Here is a 27623-nt window from a genome sequence, read left to right on the forward strand (position 1 = left end):
GTCAGACCAGGGCAAGAACTGGGGGGAATTACAGGAGACGTTAGGGGAGTTGGAAAAAACAATATCCAGAGTGTGACCCGCTGTGTGTGTGGGGCCCTCATTTAGCTTGGTTAACCCAAGAGTAGCTAGCTCCGTTACGAGTGACCCTGTGTCCGCATTGGGACCACACTCGCTGTGTATATTAAAATCGCCCAGCAGCAAAAAATTGCTGCTCGCGATTACATGAGGAGCGATTAGTTCAATAAGGTGAAGAGGGAAGCCATTTAGCAGGCCAGGAGGCCGATATACCAGGACCCCTTTCCAACTTATATGGGACGAGAAGTCAATGAGGAAGACCATCACTTCCATGGTCGAGTAACTGGGTTGGTCCAGCACAGTAATCTTGATGTTATCCCTATGCGCAATAGCAATGCCACCTCCCATTTTATTCTGTCTGTCCGTGCAAACATATCTATAACTATCAGGCAGAGCGAGAGCTATGGAGGGGACTGTATGGGGCTTGAGCCAAGTTTCGGTGAAAAATCCGAGGTCATGTCGCATCGAGGAGAGGAGATCCCAAACCTTGGCAGAATGCTTGGAGAGAGATCTCACATTACACAGTAGGCTTTTCCACCCCTGCTGCGAGTTGGTGGGGGGGTTGCCTAAGTTGGTTATGGGGGGCATAAGATGGTATGTTAGTCATGTCATGGTTGGTGGGTATCTTTTTGTTAGTGGTGGGCTGAAAGACTCAAGCCAGACATGAAAAAGGACCCTCACATAAGGAGCAGGGGCCCAACCCACCAGCAGAGCAGGGGGTAGAACTCATCTCAACCAATTCTTTAATAGAATATGTCCGACTCACAGAAGGGTCATGATCTGAGGGAAAAAGACCAGGGGTTCTGGCTCATGGCGACTCCCGGGCGCAGACAAGTGCAGACGGGCTTGTCTTTGGCATGCCTTCGGTGGCGCCGCCGGCGTCCCGCTGCGCGGAATGGAGAGCATCGAGTTAAATGCTAGTGCGGGACTCCGCCCTCTCCGGTCTCCAACCCGGAAGGGGGGAACAAAATGAGGTTGTGGCCGGTACTCCCTCCACACAACCGGGATAAGGACCCGTGGTGGATCGGGGAGCCGTGCGAGTCAGGGTGCAGGTATTTCGATAAAGCGATAGAACGGGGTTTAAAGCACAAATTCACCCCAGCAAACTAATCAAGCACACACTCACAGCTGACTGGTTACAGCATCGTCAGATAAGTTAATGATTCACCTTAGGGGGCAGCAACTTCACTAAATTGAAGGGGGACAGCAGTTCATGGATATGGCAAAGCCACCCATGACTATGGCCCCATTACTGGTCCCAGCAGGAAAACAATACCTGGACTTGTTGCACTGCAAGGATGAGTGGTGTTGGAGAAGAGTTGTTACATTAGGGAAGTGAATAAAAAGTACATTGTAGTGTTCTCTCTCCGTGCCCCTCATGCACAAGGGCGTTGTTCTGCCTCTGTCTCGCGCTGCCCATTTGAACGCGAGGCCTGTGCTGACAGTTGGAATTAACGGTCAGGAGTCTTCGGCATCACCTAGAGGTGCTTGCACGCACGTTATGCCCGTCTGTGGGAACTTGTCTCTATAAATAAAGTTTACTTGAAATACCTTGATGGCTCGTATATTACTACACACATCTTGTACAGAGCTTTTTGTCCATGCATGCCGCATTTCCGAGTGGCACGGCACAGTGTTCCCTTGGGGCACTTCCCAAGATCAGGGCTTTTAAGGCGAGAATCGGGAAGCTGTCTGTGTCCTGTCCACCTTCATGCTGCGAATTCCTGGACACACCTAGCAGTTTATTTTCACCTAGGGTAGGCAGTCCAGATGAAAGACATGCTCTGGTCTCTGAAAGAAAATAATTTGTGAGATGAGCTCAGAAGGTCAATGCATATGTAATAAAGACTTGCGTCTGACCTACACACCGTAAGGTCAACTGCCTTGTTGTTTTTAACTTGCTTGTGACATCTTGTGTAGGCATGTATTCCAACTCACCCTCATTTGGAAGCTGCTACCCTCCGTTTCAACTCATTTCCACCTTCCAAACAAGTGAAATGCCTCCCATAGTCTTCAGTGGGATCCCCCACCCTGAAAACAGATTTCAAAAAGCAAAATAAAATTGTCATGCACATTAGTTTAAATAGATTTATCCACCAGGACCTCTCAAACTCACCCTCCTCAGGGACTTAACAACTCACAACTTTCGGCTCATGGCCTTCCACAGGTGACGTCCTAGGGGTCCTCGCACTCACCCAAGTGCTCGCCTCTCTTCTTCGTCGGTCTTGTTGCTTTGTGTTACATACCGTTGCAGTGTTTCTGAAGCTCTGGTGCCGAGTATGGCGCGTGGACCAGGCCTATTGGATGAGATTATAGTTCAGAGTCCCACCCAACATAGGATCACAAGGGTTAGCAGGTACAAAAATATCATTTAAATCCGTACATTTATAATATAAATTTAATGCATCAAATATAAACTTGTCTAAAATATTCCAATGCAAGTCAGTCCTAAAATACTTTAAAAGGAAACAAGAGTAAAACTGCCGAGTTTAAATGGCTTTCAGGGGTTATACACAAACAGTAGCACTTCCAGAACCACCAACAAACCGAGTTAGGATTGAGGATGTAGCCTAACGACTAGACTGGCCGACCTAAAAGCTGATGAACAGGATTGGAGTCTCAGCTCAAAAATATCCTGTGATTCTGGACAAATCACTCAAGCTCCCCCTCCCTAAAAATGAACGTGTCTGTCCGTAGTGTAACTGAGGTTCATGTAAATCACGCTGGGTCCAGTTTGTGCTATTATTAAACTGCAACAAAGAATAAAATGTCCAGTAGGAGCGCGCCCCCTGCTGGGGCTGTCAGTACAAAAGAAACTATGCCCTGGATACATCACTCTGTCTGAGCATGCGCGGAACACCAGTTTTCTCTGAGCATGCGTCGAATGCAGTGTTTTTCTCTGAGCATGCGTGGAATGCAGTGTTTTCTGTTTGAGCATGCTAGTAATAGTATGCCTTGTTTGCGCCTGCGCACTCGTCTCTTCTCCATCTTGCTCTGCTGTCGGTGCTGTTCCTCGTCCTTCCTCGGAGCCGCTCTCGGGTCTCAGTTTATGCGGAAAAAATGACAAAGAAAAGACCGGAGGAATGAGGGGCGGGAAACCAGAACAAGTGAGTGATGGTGTGTGCATTGAGTCTCAGTGCTGGAGGGAGGAGGGTCTCCCTGTAAATAGTAGAGTCAAAAACAGAGACCAGGCCGACCCTGAGCTGGGGCTGGTCCTGGAAAGGACAAGAGCTCAATACAATCTCGATTCGCTCTAATGTTAGATAAAGAGCAGGTTGGGATATTTTTGGAGGATTTTAATTTTGTATTCAATGTTTACGAATTTGTTTGAAAGGGAGAAAAATACTGATTTTACAAAAGTTCGATTTTTACTTGCTTTGAGATTATAAAACTGGTCATCCTGGTTAAAGCCCTGGCCAGGTGGCAATCCTGTACACAATATTTCATATTTTTTTAAAAAAAAATTTGTTTTATATAGCGCTAGCCTGACCCGAGGGTATCGGAGCGCTTTACAACAGTGTTTCAGTAGAGATATTTAATAAAGCAGTCTCAAACAAAAGTTCAGAAGTCCACAGGTGCTGCAAATTCTAGAGGTAGTAGTCGAGTCTTGGGGTGATCTTGTTGCATGCATTGTTGAGGTAGTTCAGGAGACCTGGGGAAGCCTCGGTTTTGGTTGTGGTGGGTCAGATGGAGTGGAGCCAGCGCGGGGGTAGGGTTAGGCGTTCGTTATCCCTTCGGGTTGGAGCGGTTGAAGAGGAGGGCTTTAAGGGGCATTTTGAATTTAGTGAAGGATGAGATTGTTCTGATGTCTGCTGGGATGGAGTTCCAAATTTTGGGCGCATTTCCCGCGAATGACCTAGCAGCTGTTGATTGCTTGCGTGCTCTCATGGGGAGGAGAAGGAGGGAGTTGGAACTCCTGAGGCTCCTTGTCTGACCTGCCCTTTTGAGCTTGGCTGCTAGTCCAGCTTCCCTGTGTGTAGTGCTTTGTGCGTGAGGCAGGCAGTTCTGAAGTACGCCCGCTGATCAATAGGGAGCACTTTTTTATCTTTTAGAGCAGACGAAATGTGGTCGTATTTCTTGACTCCAGTGACCATTCTGGCTGCTGTCTTAAGGGTTGTTTTGAGGGGAGCTAGGTGAGTTTTTGCGGTGCCGGTGAGGGTTGCGTTCCCGTAGTGAAGTCTAGATAGCACCAGTGCTTGGGTGGCAGGTCTTTGTTGGGAATTAATGGTTTAATATTGTAGAGAAGTTTCAGGTTGAGGAAGGCGGTCTTTGCTGAATTTTTGATGTGCTTGGTCATGTCCAGTTTAAGGTCAAGGGTGATTCCTAGTGATTTTATGGAGTGAGCTAGTGAGGAGTATCCAGAGCTTTAAGCCATTCTGCAATGTGTGGGTTCTCTTCTTTGTTGGACATGAGGAGGATCTCTGTTTTGTCCTGATTAAGTTTAAGGTGATTTGGAGATAGCCAGTGATTAATTTCTTGGTGTTGTTTAGTCTGAGGATGTCATCAGGGGAAGAAGTTTCCAGATAGACCTGGGTGTCGTCCGCATATAGATGGAAGGGGATATTAACATTTTTAAGTATGGAGGTGAGGGGTTCCATGTAAATGTTGAACAGTTGTGGTGAGAGCACTGAACCTTGTGGCACATCTCTTTTGATGGGGTGGAGGTCGGAGGTGAAGTTTTTTTTTTTATCCTTTGCGATTGGTTGTGGAGGAAGAAGGTGAACCAGCGGAGGACCATCTCGTCGGCACCCACCTTTTCTTGTAGGGCCTTGATGAGGAGATTATGGTCTACCGTGTCAAAGACTGTCGAGGTCAAGGAGAATGAGTAGGCAGCAGTGATTGTTATCAAGTGACTTGCGAATATCATCTGTGATGTTTAGGATAGCCGTCTCCGTGCTGTAGCCTTTTCTGAAGCCTGATTGGGGGGGATCAAGAAGGTTGATGTTGTCCATGTGCTTAGTGGTGAAAGGAGGCATTTTTCGAGAATTTTGGAAAAGAGGGGGAGATTGGAGACGGGTCTGAGTTCTTCAGGTCTGTGGAGTCCAGGCCTGTTTTTTTTTAGTAAAGGCGTTGTTTGGCCTTCTTTGAGGCAATCCGGAATGATGCCATTTCTCAGGGAGCTGTTAATGATTCTGCACCAGAATGGGGCTATTGTGAGTTTTTGTTTCTTGGTCAGTTGAGAAGGTATGGGATCAAGGACGTGTGAGGCGGGTTTGGAGGTGGAGATTAGATTGATAACCTCGGCTTCCGAGATTGGATTGAAGGATTTCCAAGTGTTAATGAGGTGCCTGTATGTGCTTTCGGTTGGAAGTGGAGGCAGGCTTATGCAGGCGTGGTTTGTGGTGATATTAAGTGAGAGCTCAATCTTGGAGATTTTGTTCTTCAAAGAAGATGGCAAAGTTTTCGCACAGTTCTTATGAGGCCTGGATAGAGGCTACGGGGTTTGGCGGTTTGCTGTTTGATGATTGTGAACAGTTCGTTGGGCCTGTTTTTTGCATTGTCTAGGACGGAGCAGAAAAAGTTCGACTTTTCCTTACTTATGTTTTTTGTAGTTTCTTCGAGATGCTTCCAATGCTTGGAATTTTTCAAGTAGGCTGGTGGAGGGGTTGCTTCTCCACAGTCTTTCTGTGGCTCTGATTTCCCGGCTTTCGTTGTTGATGTCTGTATTGAACCAGGATCTTGAGGGGATGTTCCTGGCTTTATTTTGTTTCAGAGGGGCTATCTGGTCAAGAATGGATGTCAGGGACGTGTTGTAATGGTCAGTGAGTTCGGTCGTGGATAGCTCCCCCGTGGGGGTGTAGAGGAGGGAATTGACTTTTCCTTCCAGGTCGGTCATGTTGATCTGGGTAAGGTTTCCGGTCCATTTGGATTCTTCTTGGATGGGGGGGTTGTAGAGTGGCTGGCTGAGTGAGGTGGAAGAGGATTAGGTGGTGGTCAGACCAATCTACGGGAAGGGTGTGGATTATTTTCACTTTGTCACGTTTGGCGATAATGGCATCAAGGATTTCTCCCTTGTTGTGAGTTTCTTCTGTGCAGTGTTGCGAGAGGTTGTTGTTATGTAGTAACTCGCTCAGGTTTTGACTTAGCGGGTTGCTATCTTCATTCCAGTGTAGGTTGAGGTCTCCCAGAATTAGGTTATTCGCCTCTCATAGTGAGCAGTGGGCGATCAGGTCAGAAAGGTGCTCGGTCAAAGTGGTGGGGTTGCCTGGGGGGTGGTAAATAAGGTTGCAGGTTAGTGTTTTATTGTTGCTTGTGTTGATGTTCACAGTTAGGCACTCAAGGTTGTAGTTGAGGAAGCCTGTTTCCGAGATGGAAATATTGTCTCTGTGGCTGATTGCTATGCCCCCTCCTTTTTGGTCTTTTCTATATTTGTTGGTGATAGTGAAGTCTGGGGTAACAAGAGTGTCTAGGAGAGGAGCAGAGGAGTCGTTGAGCCAGGTTTCAGTAATGAATGCAATGTCTATGTCGTGAGTGAGGATGGATTCAGATAGTTCTGTGGCGTGTTTGATAGCTGATCTGCAGTTTATGAGCATGCAGTTAGTGGGGGATGTCTCTGCTTTGGGTTTTTTCATTAGTGGGGCTGTGGGGATGCTAGTGCGGGTGGACAGCGGTCTAGTTGAGTTAGGAGGGGCTTGGACTCTTCCCAGTCCAGTGATCACCTGGATTTTGGATTGGGGGTGGCAGCTAACGGATTGTCATATGAGGAGGTGAGGTCCGTCGCATCACACTCAGACATGGCGTCTCTGGTTCTTTTGGGTCTCTGAGCCCGAAGGGTGATGGGGTTGGCTACCCATCCCCGTGGTGGGACTACAGACGGTCTTTGTTGTGTGTGGAGGGTGGGTTTATTTAATTGTGGGTTTATATAGCACTAGAATCGACTCCCGGAGGAGTATCTCCGCGCTTCGACCGCTGGGGAACCCGTCCTGGCTCACCCTGAGAGATGGTCCCTAATGGGTACCTCTAAGGTGCGACCAAGCATCCCCAGCGGTCTGGGGGGGCCGATGTGAAGATGAGGCAATGAGGCAAGCTAATGCCCAGAGTTGCCGAGTGTGGTCCCTGACTGGAGTAGGCACCGAGGCGAGAATTATCGAGCCCGCTGACCCTGGTCCACGACCCTGCCGCGTCGGGAATCGAACCCTGGTCCCGGGCCGTCCTCTGCTTACGGGTCTGCCGCCTCTAACCAGTGAGCCACACCACTTCACAGGGTGGAGGAGTGGGTATGCTGGGGCTCCCTGAGGTTGGCTAGGATATCGGAAAAACCCGGATAATAGTTGCCATATGGCTTTCTAGCTGGGAGAGATGCTGCTCAGTTTTGGGGTCATTGGGATAATGGGGCTGGACCTGGGTGGGACTGTTGGGTCTGGGGGGCAGGAGACCAGGGTACTGGGAGGCCTAGTGGTGATTGAGTTGTTGGTTCTAGGTCCAGGGGGAGAGAGTCTTGGGGGTTGGATCGCCTTGTTTTGTGTGTGTTGTCCGTGTGGGGTCTGGGCGGGACAGTGAGGGCAAGGTTGCAGGGGTCTTGTAGGAGTGTGGGTTTAATGTTGCCTGGAGGTTTTGGGAGGTGGCAATCCGGTAGTTTGGGGTTACATAGAGGATTGGCGGGGTGGGGGTGGAAGCCAGCAGGTGACGGGGGGTGGGGGAGGGAGCCGGCAGGTGGAGGTGGGGCGCTTTGTGGCTAGTTACATAGTGCGTCCTGTTTCCATTTTGGCTCGCTGCCATTTTGTTGTTGTGTATCCCAGCTCGTCCCCCCACCACGCTCCCGCCTCCCAGCTGACCCTCCCTCCCACTGGAAGATAGGAGCGGACCTGACCGCTCCAACGCTGTGACCATTCCTGACTCCATCAGAGGCGGTCGCTCCCCTCCCTCCCTCCCTACCGACTGGTATCGTAGCGCTTTGCTGAGCGTGCCTTGCATTATAGACATGTTGCCAAGCAGCGTTTTGGTGCTTGAATTAATTCGATATAACATTAACATAGCGCTTTGTTGCCAAGCAGCGTTCTGGTGCCTGAATTAATTCGATATAACATTAACGTAGCGCTTTGTTGTCAAGCAGCGTTCTGGTGCCTGAATTAATTTGATATAACATTAATTGCAGTAATTGATATAGCGCTCTGCTGCCAGCATTGTTTTCCATAGCTCTTTGTGGCTAGTTACATAGTGCGTCCTGTTTCCCTTTTGGCTCGCTGCCATTTTGTTGTTGTGTATCCCTGCCCGTCCCCCCACCACGCTCCCGCCTCCCAGCTGACCCTCCCTCCCACTGGAAGATAGGAGCTGACCTGACCGCTCCAACGCTGTGACCATTCCTGACTCCATCAGAGGCGGTTGCTCCCCTCCCTCCCTACCGACTGGTATCGTAGCGCTTTGCTGAGCGTGCCTTGCATTATAGACATAGCGCTTTGTTGCCAAGCAGCGTTATGGTGCCTGAATTAATTCAATATAACATTAACATAGCGCTTTGTTGCCAAGCAGCGTTCTGGCGCCTGAATCAATTTGATATAACATTAATTGCAGTAATTGATATAGCGCTCTGCTGCCAGCATTGTTTTCCATAGCGCTTTGTGGCTAGTTACATAGTGCGTCCTGTTTCCCTTTTGGCTCGCTGCCATTTTGTTGTTGTGTATCCCAGCCCGTCCCCCCACCACGCTCTGCCTCCCAGCTGACCCCCCCTCGCCCCTCCCCTTCCACCATCCATTTATGACAGATGCTTTTGCGCGCAGCGGTCGCGCCCCATGCGCGCCGAAGGTGCGCCAAAGGTAAGCCCGTCTACGCCCGTCCGCGCCTGGACCGCGCCCAGCGCCAGACCCCCTGGCTCTCGCAAAACCCACCCCACTCACTTATCATATGACGCCGCTACTCTCCTCGCCCTTAACCCCGGACGTTCTCCACAATGCTGCATAGCTACCCCAGGACATACCCACGGACCATTCACATGCCACTCATGCAACCTCGCCTGCATCAGTACCCATGCCAGCTCCTCCTCCTCCAAACAAAACTCCGTCTCGAACCACCTGAAGTGTATCCTGCTGAACACCCGATCGATCCACAAACATGCCACTGAACTCTGGGACCTACTCGACACTACTTCACCGGACGTCGCCTTCCTTACAGAAACCTGGATGAACGCCTCATCAGCGCCCGACATCGCCATAGCCATCCCGGACGGCTACAAGATCATCCGAAAGGACCGCACCAACCAAACAGGAGGAGGCATCGCCATCGTCCATAAGAACAACATCCGAATCACGACCAACTCCGACGATAACCTCGCGACTGCCGAACACCTTCACTTCCAGCTCCACACCGACCCCAGGACCACACTTAGAGGCACCCTCATCTACAGACCACCAGGAACTCGCACACAATTCAATGAAGACATCACTGACTTCATCAGCCCACATGCCCTCACCTCCGAGAACTACATCCTACTGGGAGACCTTAACTTCCACCTGGAAAAGAAATACGACAACAACACCACCACCCTTCTGGACAACCTGGCCAATCTCGGACTCAAACAACTTGTTGACACCCCCACCCACCTCGCCGGACACACGCTCGACCCTATCTTCACCTCCAGCAAACACATCTCCTTCAATCACACCACAGCTCTCCATTGGACGGACCACAGATGCTTTCACTTCAGCTACAAAAAGACCACGACCCACATCCCACCACAACCTATTCCTCGAAGAAACTGGAACAAAATCACCACCGACCAACTCTTCACATCGCTTAACCAAAACCCCCCGCCATATCATCGGACCCAAACCAAGCTGCCACCAAACTCACACAATGGATCACCCACAGCGCTGACGAATTAGCACCCTTGAAAAACCATCAGATCAAACAAGGTGACAAAAAGGCCCCCTGGTTCAACGATGACCTCAAGAAATCCAAGAAGTTATGTCGTACCCTCGAGAAAACCTGAAGTAAAAACCCAACCACCAACAACCTGACCACCTTCAAGGACGCCATCCGCAAACACCACCAATTGATCAGATCCACCAAAAAATCAACATTCAAGGATCGACTCGATAACAACGCCCAAAACAGCAAGGAACTATTCAACATCGTCAAAGAATTTACCAACCCCACCGCCGGCTCCAACGACATCACCCCCTCCCAAGACCTCTGCGACTCCCTATCCTCTTTCTTCCACAACAAAATCATCAACATTCATAACAGCTTTGGAAACCTATCCGAAGAACAACCCACTCCACCCACCTCCGATCCAAAACAGCACTCTCACAACCTCTGCGCCTGGAACCCAATCACTACTGAAGACACCATCCGTCTGATGAACTCTATCCATTCAGGTTCACCAACTGACCCATGCCCACACCACATTTTCAACAAAGCAGACTCCATCATTGCACCCCATCTCCGCGATGTCATCAACTGCTCCCTCAACTCCGCTACCTTCCCAGAAAGCTGGAAACATGCCGAACTCAGCGCCCTTCTGAAGAAACCCACAGCGGACCCCTCTGAACTTAAGAACTACCACCCCATCTCACTCCTCCCCTTCCCGGCCAAAGTCATCGAGAAAACCGTCAATAGCCAGCTCACCGCCTTCCTTGAATCCAACAACTCACTCGACCCCTCACAGTCCGGCTTTCGAGCCAAACACAGCACCGAAACCGCCCTCATAGCTGCTACGGATGACATCCGAACGCTACTGGACAACGGAGAATCAGTTGCCCTCATCCTACTTGACCTCTCCTCCGCCTTCGACACAGTCTGTCATAACACCCTCATACAACGCCTCAACAACGTCAGAATACATGGAAAAGCCGTGGACTGGATCATCTAGTTCCTCGCCGGAAGAACACAAAGAGTCCGCCTCCCCGCATTCAAATCAGAGGCCACCGAAGTCATCTGCAGCGTACCACAAGGATCATCACTCAGTCCCACCCTCTTCAACGTGTACATGAGTCCCCTCACATCCATTGCGCGACAACACAACCTCAACATCATCTCCTATGCTGACGACACCGAGCTAATCCTCTCCCTCACCAAAGACCCCAACACCGCCAAAACCAATCTACACGAAGGAATGAAAGAAGTAGCCGAATGGATGAAGAGCAGCCGTTTAAAACTAAACTCAGACAAAACGGAAGTCCTCATCTTAGGATCGTCCCCCTCTGCCTGGGACGACTCATGGTGGCCACCGGCTCTGGGTACAGCACCCATACCCACAGATCACGCACGGAACCTGGGCTTCATCCTAGACTCCTCCCTCTCAATGACCAGACAAGTCAACGCCGTTACATCATCATGCTTCAACATCCTACGCATGCTCAAAAAATCTTCCGCTGGATCCCCACCGAAATAAGAAACAAGCATTGGAAATGCAATAGGTCTCGCAGCATTAGAGTTAGTGCTTTTAGAATTGTTTATGGGTTTTTTTGTAAATCTTTAGCATTTTTGTTTCCTGTAGCCAATGCTAAAGAATTAAAAAAAAAAGCCATAAACATTTCTAAAAGCTCTAACTCAAATGCTCCGAGACCTATTGCACTGTGTGAGGGTGAGTGAGGGTGAGGGTGGGTGAGGGTGAGTGAGGGTGAGGGTGAGTGAGGGTGAGTGAGGGTGAGTGAGGGTGAGGGGTTGAGGGTGAGTGAGAGTGAGTGAGAGTGAGGGTGAGTGAGGGTGAGTGAGGGTGAGAGTGAGGGTGAGTGACGGTGAGAGTGAGGGTGAGTGAGGGTGAGGGTGAGTGAGGGTGAGGGTGAGTGAGGGTGAGGGTGAGTGAGGGTGAGGGTGAGTGAGGGTGAGTGTGAGTGAGTGAGGGTGAGGGGTTGATGTATGTGTTATAGAAATAAAAAAAAGACATGCAGCCAACGGGCTGTCGATAATAGGAAAAACACGTTTATATGTGAAGAAATAGGCTGCTATTTACAAAATCAGCACACGTTTTGAGTGGGACTTAGGAACTATGAGGTTTACACCCATTATATAAGCTGTCTGAACGCTCACTACAGTCTTTCATGCACGAAGTATGCATATGATAGCAGACTTCGCTCCTGTCAAAACTACAGTTACCCTCTCCCAGAGCTCGATGAACGAGAAGCCCTGGCTGAAGAGAAGACCAACGCACGCTCCTATCACGCGGGACGCCATTAACAGCTACCAGCCACCCACCTCAAGCGTAGTAAAAACCAACAGCCTTCAAACATTGGCTGATGGTTCGTAAGAAATAATATCCGCGTTGTCCAATGTGTGCCTCGGATTGCTACCTCCTTCTTATGATTCTCTCTCTGATTGGACTACAGTTTGACAGTTACTTCCCAGACCTCATCCACTCAGAATATTTGTTTGGGGTTAGCAGGGCGGGGAATCCATGCGTCAGTGGGCGCGAACCACACGTTTGACCACCCTCTTCAGAGGAGGCGGGAGGAGAGAGAAATAAATTCCACCAACCAATAAGACTTGCTTGAGGAGGTAATACTCACCCTCTGACAACTCTATGACGTCACTAAAGCCGAAAGAGCCTCCTCTATTGTAGTGTGATTGGTCTCTCTTGACGTCCGTCTCAGAGACGGTCTGGCCAACTGTAACACGGGTTGGTGGGGATGGTAAGGTGTTGACTCCTTCTCTTCCGAAACCACGCCCACGCTAGCCCTGCACGCGGCTGTGTAGCGGCTCCTGCGCGCGCCTTGGGGGTACCGGTCGCGAGGAGGAGGATGTGGCGCGCGGAGGGGAAATGGCTGCCGAAAACAAGCCGGAAGGTAAAGGAGGGGAATACTGGAATGTTTACGGGTTATTAGAGCGCTGCTGCTGTATGCGAAGTGTCTGTGGGCGGAGGCCTGAAGGGGCTTGTCTGCCTGGGGCACCATGGGGATGGAGACTGGATATGCACACCCCCTTAGGATTCCCTAACGCGTGGGAAAGAGTGAGGCCCCCAGGGCTGTGAGGAGAGCGATGTCTTGAGGGCTGGTTTGTGGGTTCTGATGTGTGCTTGCCCCTGTTCCTGGGATTACATCTGGGTGGTGAACTACCAGCGTGGGATCCAGGGGACACTGCCATACGGGGGTTAGTCAGCGGGTGTAGGGTTTGTAATTGTTTAGAGGATGTGTTGTAAGGATGATAGGAAAAGTGAAGGTCTTTTGTGGTGTTAGTGCGTGGAAGTGAAGGGCTTCGAGGTGTGCTTGTATTTTGAGCGATTAAACGGTGTGCTGGGAGAAGTTACAGGCTACTGGGTAGTTGGGTGCGTAGTGAGGCATGAGTGTGTTCTGTGAGTTTGTGAGAAGCCCCTACGTATCAATGGTGAGCGATTTGGGGTGTGCTAGGGTGTTACTGAATTGGGATTGCAGTCTGGTTTGGTAGGGATGTATGTTTGAGAAGCCATGGGGACCTTTGGTGGTTAGGATTGAAGGCTGGTGGTGTGTGTGTGTGAATAAGGGTCAGCTGTAAGGTAAGTCAAAGAAATGTGACCTCTGAGGTGTCTGAATTATGGGCCACTGGTGGTGTAGTGATGAAAGTAAACATGTGAGGGTACTGAGTGATGTAAGAGCTACATTCAAGTGTAGAGAGTGACGTGACGGAAGGACAACATGTGAGGATAGTGAGAGAAGGTCAACATGTAAGGTTGAGTTACTGTTACTCACCCACCGTGACTGGTGTAATTGACGGAACTTCAACTTGAGGGGGCGTGAGCGACGGGAGCGGAACAGGTGAGTATTGTGAGTGGCGTAAGAGAACCATGGTATTAGTTAATGGGTAACGGAAGAGTGTTGAGAAGGATTAAAGGGGAAACAGGTGAGGCGTGGGAGCAATGTGTTTGGGCGTAACTGTTGTGGATGATGACGGCAATGAAGGGGCCTGTGAGGGGCATGATTGAATGGCTGCTTAGCTCTTAAGTGAAGAGTTGCTCAGTGTGTATGAAGGTATGCCTGTGAATGAGGGTCATCCTCCATCTTACTATTGACAAACATGCAGTACAATTCCGCAACTCCTGTAACTCTCCATTTAAAGTCTCGCCATTGCATTAAGTTATGGCAAAATAAAATACGTTCCTCAAGTCCATAGGCACTAATAACCTCCTCAAACTACTCGTAGAACTACAGTTTGACCATAACTTTAACTGTCGTTCATAAGGGCGCTTTGTTGGTGAAATTATCTCATTTTCAGTGAGGAATGATCTCCATGTCCCGTATTGAAACTAACTATTGTTTGCTTAACGTTTGACTACACAGACTTCGAGTTAGGTTTCTTAGGGGATCATCTAATTTATGAAGGGGTCGGAGTACAATCACATTCAGAATTTTATACAAATATTCCCCGAGACATATGTTAGGAGGTCATCCTTTTAAACGTTCTTTGCTTTCATTAGTTGACTAGAGAGAGCTGTAAAGAAATACAAACTTGTCAGCATAGACACTTTTTTTATTGAGAAATTTATGCACCCATCTTTATAAAAATGTATTTGTAAACTTTTTGACTCGACTTGGGGACAAAGGAAGACTATGCACTTGTGATTTTAAGTTGTTAATTAGGTCTTTCTGCTTCACTGTCACTGGCGAGGTGTTTAAAGGGACTGCTTAATGCATAGTTTTCTATTTCGAAGATTCATTTTTTACCCTGTTTTGTTTTTCTCGTGTTTGACTGTAGTATGGAGCTTTGCACTTGATATTACTTGGGAGGCAGTAAATCACTGATGTAGGCAGTGCCTTCGAAGTTTTAAAAGCTGCGGTGAGAGTTATATTATTTAATATCACTGTCAAAATTTACAGTGTATATGCTAAAGGGTATACATGGTCACTTAGGATTTAAATTGTGGACACCCAGGGGTAACTTTTACTTATTTCAAATGTAAACTTACTGTAAAGTATTGTCTCTTCTCGATTTATTGGTAACTTGTTATGTGCCGTAAGCGGGAACCAGTAAAGTCATTGTTAAATCCCCTGTTATTACTGGTTGGATAGGGCTTTTGAGTAGACGAACGGCATGAACATGCACGTTACTTTCTAAAAAAACAAGGGGGAGAGAGCAGCGCAGAGGGGCGGGGGAGAAGGACATGAGAGAGACGCATACCTGTGTGAGACAGCAACAGGGAGCGTTGCGAGTGGCATACAAGCCGGAGGGAAGAGAGGGGAGGGGGGAGGAGAAATGCGACACGGCGGGAAGGGGAGGGGGCGGAGCGGGTCAAATAAACAAAAAACAAGCTGGAGGGAAGAGAGGGGAGGGGGGAGGAGAAATGCGACACGGCGGGAAGGGGAGGGTGCGGAGCGGGTAAACATAGACGGACGTGCACGCGCTTTTAAGGTCAATGCGCATGCGCATAAGCTCAATGCGCATGCGCATTGACCTTAAAAGTCACGGGCACTGCAAGGAATCGCCACGATTCCTTGCAGTGTGGATAAAGAGTGGATAAGTCGCAATACTCTCGCCTTGCTCGATGCGCATGCGCATCGACAGGCGAGACCTAAACAGTCACCCACGCATTAGTCACTAGCCGACTAGATTATGGAAACACCCTTTACGCCGGAACCACAGCCAAACTACAGAAAAAACTACAACGCATCCAAAACACCTCAGCCAGACTCATACTCGACATCCCCCGTCAAGCCCACATTTCCGGTCACCTGAAAGATCTCCACTGGCTTCCCATCAACAAGAGAATAACGTTCCGTCTCCTCACCCACGCACTAAAGGCCCTCTACGACCTAGGACCCGAATGCCTCAACAAACGACTGTCCTTCTACACACTCACCCGCCAACTACGTTCATCCAATCAAGCCCTTGCGGCAATTCCGCGCATCAATAGATCCACCATGGGAGGAAGATCTTTCTCCTACTTAGCGGCCAAAACCTGGAACTCTCTCCCCACTCACCTTCGCCTTACACAGAACCACCTCTCCTTTAGAAAGCAGGTAAAAACCTGGCTATTCGATAAGTAATGCACCCACCCTCGCCTTGAGACCCTCTGGGTGAGTAGTGCGCTATACAAATTTCTGAACTTGAACTTGAACTTGAGAGTGGGTATGGGTGCTGAGGATAGGAGGAGGGTGTGTCTTGTTCTTGATGGGAGTGGGTGGGATGTCAAGTGGCGAGGGGTCTTGCTGGGGAATGGGATCTTTGTTGGGTTTGGTGAGGTCTGTGTTCTGGTTGTTCGTAATGGGTTCGGGTGGCTGAGTCTTGTTCTCTGTGGGGGTGAGGGGTCTGTCATGGGTGGGGGGACTAGCTGGGGTGTAGGTGCTATATTGCCCGAGCGTTCGGAGAGGTTGGTGTTCAAGTTGCTCATAGAGGTTTGGTGTGGTAGGGAGGCTGGAGGCGGGTTTGGGTGCGTGCCTGTAAGAGCTTGGGTCTAAAGCGGGAGGAAAAGGGTTCCTGTTTTCTTTGTTGGTGGTGAGGCGGATATCATGTGGTGGGGGAGTGGGGTTGATGGGGAATGTTTGGGTGGTAGGTGGCGGGTGGAGGTGGAACCCGTCCGGGGGAAATGGAAGGTTCCTGTTCTCCCAGGGGGTGGTAGGGTGGATGCCGCTTAGAGAAGGGCGTGTGTGGTTTCTGGGGATTACCAGAGCGGGGTTGGGTTCGGTTGGTGCATCCGGTTCTTCTGGAGGGGGAGGCGGGTGGTGTAGGGGTAGGGTTGGTGGGGGGGTATTTCGGATATAGGAGAAAAGGGCATCAAAAGACTCTAGATTGTCGTTGCTGGCTTGTATCAGGACTGTGCCGTTGGTGTAGATGGTTACTTTCCAGTGAGCGGTACGGGAGTGAGAATTTGCAGCTATGTGGAGTGTTGGTGGTTTTTGAGATGTTGAGCTGCGCTCCGAGAGTGGATTTCCATACTTCTTCTCTCTCGGTGTGAAAGAGAAGGTCCATTTTTACCTTTCCTTTGGAGAAGCAGTGGTAGATGTCAGCGAAGAGTGATTCTGGGTGCTGTCTGATCAGTTTTTGTTTAAAATTCTTTTTCGATTTAGGTGAGAGGTTAGGCGGGAAACTGATCGTGAGGCAGTTCAGGGCATGCAGTGCTTTAAGGTTCGAGGAGGGAGGAACAGAGTGGATTACCGTGGCAGAGGGCATTGTGGATGCGTGGCACCGGAGAGCTCTACTTCTCAGGAGAGGTGAGGGTAGTGACAGGTTGTGGCGAGGGATGGTCACGCTGCTTTGCGGGTAACAACAGTTGTCCACGCTCTGTGACTGAGGGATCCCGAGGGGTTGAGTCAGGACTTGACGTTAGCGAGCAGTCGGTGTTCTGGGATCCAGTCTGGGACCCCCGGAGGTATTCTAATGTGAGGCGCCAGCAGATTAAATAGGGTGTACTTTCAGAGTGATCTAGTCTGGCGCCCCGCCAGCAGGTTAGTTGGGTGGCGATGGCAGATTAAATAGAGTTTTCTACAGAGCGAGGTCGGCAACTCGTTGGGATCCTGTCTTGTGTGTTGTGAGAGTAGAGAATGGGGTAGATGTTGAGGCTCTTGTGGGCCTTTTCCCGGCCGTCCTCGCTATCCCACCATCTCGGCTGTTCCCTGTGGTTACCTTTTCAAGTGTATATTTGAGATTGGAAGTTGTTTCAACGCCAGGGCTCGACTTGTTTGAGTAATTGTGCTTAAGGCACTTTTTAGTTAAGTGTTGGAAGGGTGGCAGGATGTATTTCTTATCCTCATATGCCCATGGTGCAGTTGTCTGTGTTGTCTTGGGCGTTTGTCGGTGTTTCTTTATCCGGTGCAAGAGGTGGAGTTTGTTTTTTTTAAATTTGTTTTCTTTCTTTGTTGTTTTTTCCTTCGAGGTCCGCCGTATGGGTCGGGGCCTTGTGCTTTGTGCTGGGCTCCTTAGTCAGCAGGGGCAGCTGGGGCACTCGGGCGATCTTCTGAGTCTTAGCGGTGGAGGGAGCTTGCGAGACCCAGGAACTTTCTGTTTCGTTCCGAGTCTTCACTCCCTCCTTGCCGATTTCCCTGTGCTGTGCTCCTTTTGTAAGTTGGAGCAGCTGGGGCATTCTTTCGAACATCCAAGGGGTCGTTGCTGTGGAGGGCGGAGGGAGCATGCGGGACCCCAGAACTTTTGGTTTCGTTACGGGTCTTCACTCCTTCCTTGCCGTTTACCCGTGAGTCTAGGCTGGCTGCAGGGGCAGAGAATATTTGCGAACATCCAGGGTTGTCCGGTGATGGATACTGCAGACGTGGCTTTAGACCTCTGTGTTTTCCTGGTCCGGCAGTAAGATGATTTACTCTGGATTATTAAAATGGTCCCACTGTAGTGTGTTTACTGCGATACAATTACCACAACCCAGTAAACAAGGGAGACTTTTTATTTCACTAATTAGGTCACCTCATGAGCGAAACCTCTCTATTCAGTTCGCGCCAGACAGAGCCGGCCTTTGCTAAGGTAGCTAGACGTGGGCAGTGAAAAAATTATCCCCTTGCTGATTTTAGTGAATTAATTGAGGCAGCTGGGGGTCCTTTTTAAGTCTCGCCTGAGCCAGCGCATGTGCTGCTCTCCAAGACGTTTAGTAACTGGCTTTTAAAAGTGCTACCAAAGGCTTTTGCCGGCCTCCAGCGTGCGGGTACGCGCGCTTGGACGTGCACAACTGCCATCTGGATTTTGCAATGGCTCATTAGCCTTACAATGCTCCTCCACCCCCTCTCTCTCTCTCTCTCTCTGCTCTCACTCCCCCTCTCTGCTCTCACTCCCCCTCTCTGCTCTCACTCCCCCCTCCCTTCTCCACCTCCCTCTTAGTCAGCTTCATTTTTAGGTCGAGGACTCCGTCGCACTGCGTAAGCAGTGGGCGGAGCTCCGAGATTTTATGTTTCTTAGTGTAGGGGGCTTGAACCTGCCCCTCTTCTCCATTGGCTGGCCTCGTAAATGCTGGCTAGCCATTGGAGGAGAGGGGCGTCACTCCCTTTAAGCCGTGTCTTTTTCAGATTCGGGTGCGTGTTTTTTAGGTTTTTTCTATCTGTGACATCATCCGTCACTCACCAAAAAACACGCCCCCGATTCTGAAAGTTTCGGAGCTTTGCGGCAGCCATTTCTGCCCGACTGCGTCCGGCCCTTGCCCCCGCCGCGAGGGAAGGAGGAGCTGAGACCGGCAGCGTTCAGAGCCGGTGAGTAGGGTGCCGTCCATCTGTCCATGAGTGCAGAGAGACACAGAAATGTTAGATACCACTGCACACATCCGTGGCGTGTGCCTTTGCTCTTACACACACGCATATGTATTCAGTGTGTGCACCCCAGGCCTCCAGCCCTTGCCTGTACTCACTGTCCCTGTGAGTCCTTATCTGCACACCCTGCCCTCAGTAGCAACCCAGTGTGTACAATGAGGTGCTGCCCAGGTACTCTGACCTAATGAAGGTGAGGGGAGAGAGGACAGGTTCTTACCTTGGAGAGGGCACCGTGCAGCCTCCGCGGCGAGGAGGGAAGGATGAGACGTCTGGGTGACCTGCCTCGCAACCACAGCCACGAGTGCCTCTTTTGAGAGCTGAATCCAAAATGAGGACCCGCAGAAGACAACGAGACCCCACACAGGGTCCGGGACCCGCGCCCCCTGTGTCATGCACGCGGATGCCACCCTGTGCTCTGTAGAGGGTTTGTGGGAAGGACAGGGGATGGAGATGCGGCTGTGACCTTCACCAGCCTTCTGCTGCTGCTGCCTGTGTCCCAGTAGACAGGGGGAGGGGCTTCGGCTATTGCATCAGAAAGTCGTTGCGAAGATTCAGAGTGAAGCTGATGCATGCCGAGCGAAGGATGCACTGCACCTGGGCCCCGGGTGCAGGGCCGAACCCCGCCGGGCCTTATACCTGGGGCTTCGAGCAGCATCGGAGACTACTCCCTGGGCCATATGTCTGAGACTTTTAGCTGAGGGTAGACTCTTCCCAGGGCCATATGTCTGAGACTTCTAGCAGCAGGGCCGACCCCTCACATGGCCTTATGCCTAGGGCTTCTAGCAGCAGGGAACACACCTCGCAAGGCTTTGCCTGGGACTTCCAGCAGCAGGTAGACTCCTCACAGGGCCTTATGTCTGTCTGAGACTTCTAGCAGCAGGGACGACAATTCGCAGAGCCTTATGCCTGGGACTTCTGGCAGCAGGGGCAGTGGCGGCTGGTGAAGTTTGAGAGTGCTGAGCTAGACTTTTAAAGGAAGGCGTTCACATTAGGGTGGCACAGACTTTTTTGCAAGGGTGGTTGTGATTTCATTTGCAAATTTTTTTTAATACATAGGATTAAAAAATATATTTTCCAGAACAAAATGAGCACAAAACAATAGCTGTTTTTAACCTTAGTGGTTCCCAGCTTAATGGAAGTCATTAATTTGTCAGATTTTTGTATTGCAGCTAAAAAAATCAAAAGGAAATCAGCAAGGAATGGAGCACAACAATATTCATGGTGAACAGAAGCTGAAAAATCTCAGTTGAAATGAAAGCCTTTTAAGAGACAGTTTTTAATTAGGTGGGTCTTCAAACAGCCAGGTACCACCAACCTGCTGAGAAGGCATGGCATGTGCAAAAAAATCTATCATGCACACTCGGCACTGCAGGTGGCATAGGTAAAAGCTTCAACAGAGATGTGCAAAGGTACTTCGTGGAGAAACAAAACACAACTGTTGTTTGTCCAAAAAGAGAAGGAAACTCTGCAAATCTAATTCATTCCGTACCTTGCCGACTACAGATCTAGTTGTATGAGCCCCAGATCAGTTGTCAATGAAAATATGCTTGTAGCGTGACAGGGCATCCGCATCCGTGGAGTGTGACATCCCCTCCCGGCTGCGTGACAGAACCACTGCTGCAATGTGACAGCCCGGACCCCTGCACGGTGATTGTCCTTCCTCATAGTGAGACAGTCCCACCATTGCTGTGAGAGACGGGCCTCTGGAATTTGACAGCCACTGGCTGCAGCCCCTTGCCCAGGCTCACACCAGGAAGCGGCTGTGAGGTCCGTGTTTAGGTTTGCAGCTGACGCTGCGGTAAAAGATAGGCGGGAGAGCGGGAGATGTGTGTGTGGGAAAGAGCGCACGGGGCGGGGGCTCAGGCGAAGCCGGGGATTCTGGCCTTGAAGCTGTGGCATGCGGGAGTGCACTGGCTGCGGCATTTCTACAGCGCGTTCCCACCTCTTGTCGAGGCCTGAAGGCGCGTTGCAGTGCGGCGGAGCAGGGATTACTGTTGCATCAAGATGCTGTATGCAGATTGGGAATCCTGGAGGTGTTGGTCATACCAGCAGGCTCTGAGTGGTAGCGATTGTCATGGGATTTGTAGTGTGGGGGGTCTGTGTGTGTGTGTGTGGGGGCTCTGTGTGTGTGTGGGGGGCTCTGTGTGTGTGGGGGGGGCTCTGTGTGTGGGGGGGCTGTGTGTGTGTGTGTGGGGGGGCTGTGTGTGGGGGGGGCTCTGTGTGTGTGTGTGGGGGGGCTCTGTGTGTGTGTGTGTGGGGGGCTCTGTGTGTGTGTGGGGGCTCTGTGTGTGTGTGTGGGGGGCTCTGTGTGTGTGGGGGGGGGCTCTGTGTGCGTGGCTCTGTGTGTGTGTGTATAGCTTTTTTTTGTAGGTGGCTCTATGTGTGGGTGGCTCTGTCTGTGTGAGGGTGGCTCTGTGTAGGTGGCTTTATGTGAATGACTCTGTGTGGGTGGCTCTGTATGTGTGAGTTAGTGGCTTTGTGTGTGTGGCTCTGAGTGGGTGTAAATGCAATAGGTCATGCATTTGAGAGCAATTAAGCTATTGGCATTGTAAATGACAATGCCATTTATTTAACGATTAAGCTATTGGCAATGTAAATGACAATGCCATTTATTTATGATTTAAAAAAAAAAAGTCACGAGCAATGCCAATAGCTCTACCTTTAATAATGCCGAAACCATTGCATTGTAAATGCTTGTTCCTTCATGCTTTTGTGCTCAAAGCGTTCTGTTTTCTTATTGTTAAATAGAGTGCGTGCATTTTTAAAATCATGTGCTTGTTGCAGTACCATGACATCCTTGTCTTATAATTGCTTTTGTAATTATAATTAAATTAAATATAATTATAATATATAAATGCTTTTTATAATTACGATGTGGGAAGTAAGGAACAGCAGGCCAATTATTAAAGGCAGAGTCCCCAAGTAAACAAGTAAGTTGTCAAACCAACGCTGCTTCTCTTTGAGCCTGGTGACAGTGGTCGTTAACTTGTAACTTGGCAATCAAGACTTCAGTGTCGCCAAAAAGCTTCTTGCAAGACAACAGCCCCTGTGCAAGGCAAACAATTGTTCAGAATGCGTCAGCTTAATTATGATCTGTCGCCGCCAGGCAGTTGGATGGCCGTAATGACTCCCTCTCCACAAAACTGCTGTGCTTCTCGAGTTATTCGCGAATCATGGAAGTGTGCAGCTGGAAGATTAGCCGTCTGTTGTTCGAAAGGAACAATGGACTTGTAGGTTTGGCTTTATTTTCTAGTTAGCAGCATTCATGCAAAATATAATTTCAATCGGTGCAAAAAGTAAGACTAGCTGATGGGAAAGGGTATGCAAAAGAGGTGCAGGTTTGTTTGGATTTTAATTGTTTCATTGATTTGTGAATTTCTGCTTGGTGGGATTCCCTACTACGCCGTGTGGGTAACACGTTACAAGTATAACTCCATGTCCTGTAAGCGTCCTACATTAGAACATCTACTGTAATGTTGAGGTTTTTGCCTTAACTTTATGCAATCGTACCCCGGATTGTGCATTATTTACTTTTAATGAAGAGTTCTGTCCTCTTGTTAGTCAAGGAATTATGTATTTTAATGTCTTTTTAAGGACTCTTTCTTAATAGGATTACTGTAAATCAACCGTTTGGCAAAGCTTCAGGTTTTTAGTTCGTTAAAGAAAAAGTGGTGTTGCACAATAACGCAGATCTTAACAGGTGCCGTCTAGTGCTTAATAGGATTTCGTGGTATACAGTTCTCAGCACTTAATCAACAACACCATCGCTTTTCAGGAGCACCAGTTAATGGCACATTCGTTTACGCACTGGGATAACGATTAAGTGGTTTGTCCAGAATCACAGGATTCTATTTTAGGGAGCGCTAGCAGGAGAAATGTTCTAATGCAAGCTGCCTCCTAATAAGAGCAACCACATTTTTTCTTTAACAAATTAACCACTGCCATCATCAACTCTCTCTCACTAAATAACTATCTCACTCACTATGTCTCACACACTAACTCTCCCAGTTGGTCTCACTCACTAACTCTACCAACCTCTATATCACTAAATAAATTACTATAGCGCTCGCAATAACTAACTACATACTCCACTCCCTCGCTATAAATAAATAGCTCTCACAATCCCTTTAAATAACTGACTAACTCTCCCACTCAGTCGAACGAAATAACTCTACCAAGCTATGTCACAAACTAACACACCAACTCTCTCTCAAAAACTAACTCTACAACTCTAACGCTAAATAAATAACTCACAGACTCTCACTAACAAACGCTTACTAACAAATTCACTCACTCTCAATGACAAACTAGGTCTCCAAAAAACTTCCACTATCTCTTAAACGTTGTCTCACTAACTCACTCTCACCCTCTATCACACTACCTAACTCTACTACTATATCATGGCGTCACTTTGGGAACCTCTGTGTCCCCTCCAGGTTCACGCACCGCCTCCTGCTATCCAGCAGCGCCCTACTCCTTCCGGGAGCGCTGCCTTGGTAACGGGGCATTGGTCAACCTCTCACGGTTGTTCATAGGCTACGGGTTTAAGTGTTGAGGTCCGATTTGCTCCTGTATGTGTCAGTCTCCCATCAGCCACATGCCTGCCGGTAGTTGTATTTCTTGAACGTCTGTTCCGTTAGAGAGACTTAAAAAGAACAACACATGCAAGCTACTGCACATTTGGTGCTCTAAAACAGTGTTTCTTAAACCTTTGACGTCCGTGGGCCCCTATAATCATTACTTGAATCCCGGAACGGCCTCCGAGTCAATATTGGGAGGAGTGGAACCCCAGCCTTAGCAATTTCGATGATTTGCACCTGAAAACAGTACGCAGAATTACAGAACAAACTTTAATCAAACTATTACACATTTTAATACCTTAACACCTTGGCTGCTAGGTGTTTTCCCCTCCTATGCTGACTTTTTCATAATGCCATCATTTCATGACGAGCTCAGCTCGTCATCAGCACAGCTCAACCGTGCATCATGACGAGCTGAGCTCGTCATGAGCATCGAAAGGGTTAAGAAGCAGTTTATTAATATGTTAATATCAAATTTTCTTAAATCTTAAGCTTTCGTGGATAACCACAGTAGGGGTTTCAGACCAATAGACCACCCCAGACCACAGGTTAAACATTGACCAGGACCTAAAACCTGAAAAACAAGCATTGGCATAGCCAATAGGTCTTGCATTTGGGACCTTATAAGTCTTTAGCCATGCAACAGTTGGTGTTGTTGCACCAAGGATACTCTGCTACATAACTAAATACTTATACGTCCCTTAAGCAGCAAGACCTATTGGCTATGCCAATGCTTGTTGTGATCTGTGGTCAGTACAGGTAAGAACAGGTACTGGCCCCTGAACACACACATCCCTGCACCTCCCCCATCTGACCTAAATCACTGATCGATTAGCTGTCTCATGCGTTGATGGTTTTGTAGATGTGTCAGCAGGGGTCAGACGGTGAAGACCGGGCAAGGAAGGGGGCTCAAAGGGTATTAAAAACATCACCTGTCCTATGATAATGAAGGCCTAAAACCACTTTAAACCTGCAAATCAGACAGAAAAGAACAAGCAGTGACAACAACAAGACTGGAGCAAGATGAGAATGGTGCTGTTGTTGGCATAACCTTAATGCACACTGCTCCATGCACCCCCTCAGAATACTAAAACAAGAGACACAAAGATGATAGACGAAATGCAGAACTAATCAAACATTCACCCCATTCAAGAGATCTGGATAAAATCCATTGTTCCTTTGCTCCCCATGCCAGCCCAGTTTAGGCAGAGCCATATGCAAATTAGTGACCAGTCCAGCCCGAACTGCCAAGCCATGTCCTCCCTGGACCGTTAACAAGCATCCTGGGAACAGTTTCAGAGCTTTATCCCTCATCAGCCAGGCTAGCTTGAATCCAGTGGTACGGACTAGACTGTTCCCATGAGGACATGGTCAGGACTGATTTGCATATGGCTGGGTCTAAATTGGGGTGGTATGGTGAGCAAAAGAATAATGGATTTAACCCAGATCTCTTGAAGGTTATTGAGACACAACCATTTAAATGCACATAGAATGTCCTCAGTATTCATGTCATTTGATTCTAATATGGAGGTAAAATAATGAACTTGAAGTCTCATTTAGAATTTGGTGGACAGGGTACTCTGCCACAAATGTCTGCTCAACTAACAATCTGTTCACTCTTTTTAGAGTCGGGGACCATCATGATTTCACTGTTGGTGTCCATGCGGGAAAAAATCAATCCAATAGGATTTATAGAGCACTGCGTATCCAGGCGCTGGGGCGGGGTGGGAATGCTGCTGCAGAGATGAGTTAATTAAAGAGCCAAGTCTTTAGGACCTTCCTGAACTCTTGAAGGGTGGGGAAGTACGGAGGTGGATGCCTGCGACGCTGGTCATTCACCTGTGAAAGTTAGATTTGGTGTTAATCGAGTCTGAGGGGAGTGAGAGAATGAGCCGAGTGTAGTCGGCGTAGGAGGTTATGTTCATGCTGTCGGATCTGACAAGAGTGGTCAGGGGTGCCATGTAAGTGTTGAAAAGGATTGGACGTAGAGAAGATCCTTGTGGAATTCCAAAGATCATGTTTTTGGTCCCGAGATAAAATGTGGAAGGCGGACAATTTATATTCGTCTAGCGAGCAATGAACAGACTCATTATAGGTCTTTCCTTTGGATTCCCAGTTTGTGGAGTCCGAGCAGGAGGGTGTGGTGAGACACAGTGTTGAAAGCTGTGGAGAGATCGAGGAGGATACGAGCGCCGGTCTCCGCTGTCTAGGAGGGTCTTGATGTCATCTGTGGTCTAAATCAGGGCGGTCTCAGTGCTGCGATTTGAGCTGTCGTCCAGGCGAAGGACCCGAGTGTTTGTTTTGGCGTATTTGAACTTGTGGTGGTAACTGTTGAGGGCTAGTTTGAAGTTGTCAATGTCCATCTTTGTTTTTTGCTGGTGTGACAAATCATTTCAAGTCACTTACAGGAGCGTTTGTGGGATTTAACTCTCATGCAAACCAGCAGTGGTGTTTGGAGGATCTGTAGGATTTGGTGGGCTTGAGGAGGGCAACTTGGTCAGTACACGTGTTGATCCGTGCGTCGAAGTTTCCGACTACCACCTTGAGGTTTGTGGTGGCATATGGGGGCAAGAATTGAGCTCGAGGGAGTTAGTCCAGAGGACTTCTGTTACTATGCTCCAGTTTCAATAGATCAGGGGTCTTCAAACTGTGGGGCACGACCCCAGGGGGGACATGGAGCGATGCAAAGGGGATCACGCACTCCCAGTCACACTTCTCCCCAAGCCCAAGGGCTTCAGCCCTCCTTTTCCCCCATCCTGTGTCTCAGCCCGGGCTGCCGCAGTGCAACTTGAGCTGCTGGGGCCTCAGCTGGGCAGTGTATGGAGTCTTATCTCCAGCACGCCCGTCAGAGTTTTTCACAGGTCTTTAAAGCCCATTTACATATGTACATGCCTTTGTAAACTGGTTACTGAGGCTTAATGTTTTTTCCTGATTCCAGTACCCCCTGGGTCCCACTCTGCCTATTCCTTACATTTGTTTTTTACATTTACTGCTGTAGTGTAAGCATGCATTTCATGAAAAGGAATATAAAGTAGGGCTGGCAAAAGTAAAATGCCTGTGTGTGTTGTTTAAAGAGCCCGCAGAGACCTACTCTTGACACTAAATAGATTTATAAAAGTATGTATTCAGTCATTATGTGACTTTTCTGTCTTTGTTCCCTTTAATTATCAGTCATGGATCATTGAGGCAGTCCTAGTACACAATTGAAACTGCTTTCTATTTATATTTGCTGTTCGAAGTATGCAAATATAAGTGCTTAACCCGTTAACCGCGGCGGTAACTCCGCCGCAGTGCGGGCGTTTTCGTGCGCGGGTGGAATGCAGCACTGAGGAGGTAGTGCTGCCGTCGGCCATTGGCCGACGGCAGCAGGGAAAGGGTTAAAATACAGCTTTAGGTGACTGCTTATTTTTGTACCAATTGGGCCATCAAAATAATCTGCTGGCAACCCTAACCATAGGACTGGACATTTGTTACAGGATCAGCACATTGTTTATTTCCTCCACCCTCGATCCCCGATTAATGCCATAATAGAAATAGTTTAACTTAGATCTTAAACCCTACGCCGCCGTCAATAACATGCTGAGTTCAAGTGTCTGGGAATGCACCCTGCATTCAGACAACTAACTTGTCGTTCACGCCCGTCACTGTCACACTCACCCTGCACTCATAGCAATCACAATGCACTCACACTGATCACCATGCACTCACAGTGATTACTCTGCACTCAAAATGCACTTGGGCTGTTTACCCTATACCTCACCCTGCAGTCACACAAGCACACTACTCATCCTGCACTCATGTGACACTTCACTCACCAGCCAGGATTGGCCGGGAGTCTTAGCAACCCCCACCCACCCTCCCCAGAAGTTTTGGTCTAGTGGCT

At 49.0% G+C, this 27623-nt stretch overlaps 1 protein-coding gene across 1 annotated transcript in view; it reads left to right on the forward strand.

Moving 5' to 3' along the window:
• The first annotated feature begins 3093 nt into the window (after nt 1-3093).
• LOC147658874 (uncharacterized) overlaps nt 3094-27623 on the forward strand; it is a 79143-nt gene continuing 54613 nt past the window's right edge. Inside the window, exon 1 of the mRNA XM_086952073.1 lies at nt 3094-3182. The gene's annotated coding sequence lies outside the window, so the exon portion shown is untranslated. The remainder of the gene's footprint in view (nt 3183-27623) is intronic.

This window comes from Lissotriton vulgaris, unplaced genomic scaffold (assembly GCF_964263255.1).
Source record: "Lissotriton vulgaris unplaced genomic scaffold, aLisVul1.2 SCAFFOLD_520, whole genome shotgun sequence".
Classification (NCBI taxonomy): Eukaryota; Metazoa; Chordata; class Amphibia; order Caudata; family Salamandridae; genus Lissotriton; species Lissotriton vulgaris.